This window comes from Stomoxys calcitrans, chromosome 5 (assembly GCF_963082655.1).
Source record: "Stomoxys calcitrans chromosome 5, idStoCalc2.1, whole genome shotgun sequence".
Classification (NCBI taxonomy): domain Eukaryota; kingdom Metazoa; phylum Arthropoda; class Insecta; order Diptera; family Muscidae; genus Stomoxys; species Stomoxys calcitrans.
The window spans coordinates 83,456,660-83,458,637 of record NC_081556.1 but is presented as its reverse complement, the minus strand read 5'-3'; the positions used below and the strand labels follow the sequence as shown (position 1 = coordinate 83,458,637).

At 32.2% G+C, this 1,978-nt stretch overlaps 1 long non-coding RNA gene across 1 annotated transcript; it reads right to left on the bottom strand.

Annotated features, from left to right (window-relative positions):
- Positions 1–449: 449 nt before the first annotated feature.
- Positions 450–1,129, bottom strand: LOC131997810 (uncharacterized). The gene is made up of 2 exons (XR_009398435.1): positions 942–1,129; positions 450–874 (listed from the first exon to the last, which is right to left on the bottom strand). It is a non-coding gene; the product is annotated as an uncharacterized LOC131997810 (long non-coding RNA).
- Positions 1,130–1,978: the final 849 nt, after the last annotated feature.

Here is a 1,978-nt window from a genome sequence, read left to right as displayed (position 1 = left end):
AACATCTTTGGGAACATCTCGAACGCAAATTGAGAACGCGCAATTTTTCGAGCAAGAGTCAAATGCAACAGGTGATAATGGAGGAATGGACTAATATAGACCAAAATATAACCGCTAAATTAGTCCAATCGATGTCAAACCGTTTAAAAGAAGTTATAAGACGCGGTGGTCGAATAACAAAGTATTAATTTTTTTAAATTATGTTATTTATTTTTTTGTTTTTTTGCAATGATGAATACTTTTTTTGTTTAATTTTTTGTGTTCAGCTGTAAAATGGCCCTTTTTGTTCCAATAAATACTATTTTTTTCTTTAAAAACAATGAAATTGTGTACATATATATCACACAAGCACTACTGCATCATTAGTTTAATATGTTTTTATTCCAATTGTCTTTTGTAGACTTATTAAAAAAAAAACATTGAATGATGAATACTTTTTTTGACCGCTGTACTATAAATAATTCTTGTTTTATCTCCAATTGAAAAAGAATGAGAATCCCCAGAATTCTTTAATTGACACAATTCGGTAATAGGGAAATGCTGTGTCCATTGGGCTCCAATAAAACTATGGACGGGAAGACTCTAGCATTTGATGTATTGATTTGACAAGTCAGGGTTTTAGGTTAATTTTGGGTTCATTGAGCTCTAATCAAACCATCGATTAGAAGACTCCTGTCTTGATATTAGTAGAGTCAAAAATCTCAATATCCGCCTTTAAAAGGCATCAATTGGTCTTTGGAACCGATTATCTAATAATTAGGGGATTGATGTCTAAGGAAATTTGGGACCAATACAGATAATTTGAGATTGGAGTTTTCCTCTTTTTTTTTTTTTTTGCTCGTGGACAGCGCCGATTCACAGAGGAATCGGCGATCTGCGATAAAATAACGGGGATGCAATTTAGAGGAAAGAACTTCAATATTTAAAGATTAAATGCTTACCCAAACAACAGGAAAATAAAAATTAGTTGAAAAATTAATTTTGTCGTCCGAAATTTAAAAATAAATTGATGTGGTATGCTCGTGATCCTTTTATCTTCTTAATAATTATTCAATTAAATCATCGAATATTTTGTTTTTTTTTCGTATAAAATATTTTCTGACACGTCTAACACCAATCGTCTTTCAAATTGAAATGAAAATGAAAATTTTCTGCATAGACGTATAGACAGCTTTTTATTTCAAAGCACATTGTGTTTTAAGAAATAAAACAAAAATGTAATAAAATTCATTATTTCAGTATGTAAAATACTAGAAACTGTAAATAAAAGAGGTCACAAATATTAGTCAAAATCGGACGGAAATATATACGAGAACTATATCTAAGTCTTAACAGTTTTTAACCAAAATCGGCACACATAGACAAAGTCATTGAAAAAGACGTTGTGCAAAATTTAGAGAAGATCTGTTAAGAAATACGCTGACAAAGGCTCTAAAAGTGGAAATCGGTTGCCACATATGTATAAGGGCGATATCTGAATAAGAACTGATTTTTATAAATTCAATAGGGACTAAGTGAGTTATATTGCCACTAACATCCACCTAAGAGTCAAAAAGTTCATGGGTTATGTTTAGTTTATTCCTGAGAATTTTTTTTGCTTGAACGTGTTTTGCATCGTTTTCTTTTTTTTTCTTATACCGAAAACGGTATCAAGATCCAAAAATGAATGCGGACGTATGAAATTGAGAAGTTAACTGAGAATCTATGAAGTAAAACGAATTACTCACCTGCAGGAATCGATTCATACAAATAGCATTCTAGGATCAAAATCCGCTAACATAAGGGGAAGGTGCTCCTAAGTTTGGAATGTACCAGTAGTCGCCACACTTGTTTTTTTAGGTTAGGTTAGGTTGAAGAGAGGGTGCAGATATTAAACCGCCCATGCCACCATGGACATACACCTAAGCCAGTAATCGGCTTGTTGTGATCTCTAAATTTCGGGTTGCCCAAAAAGTAATTGCGGATTTTTTAAAAGAAA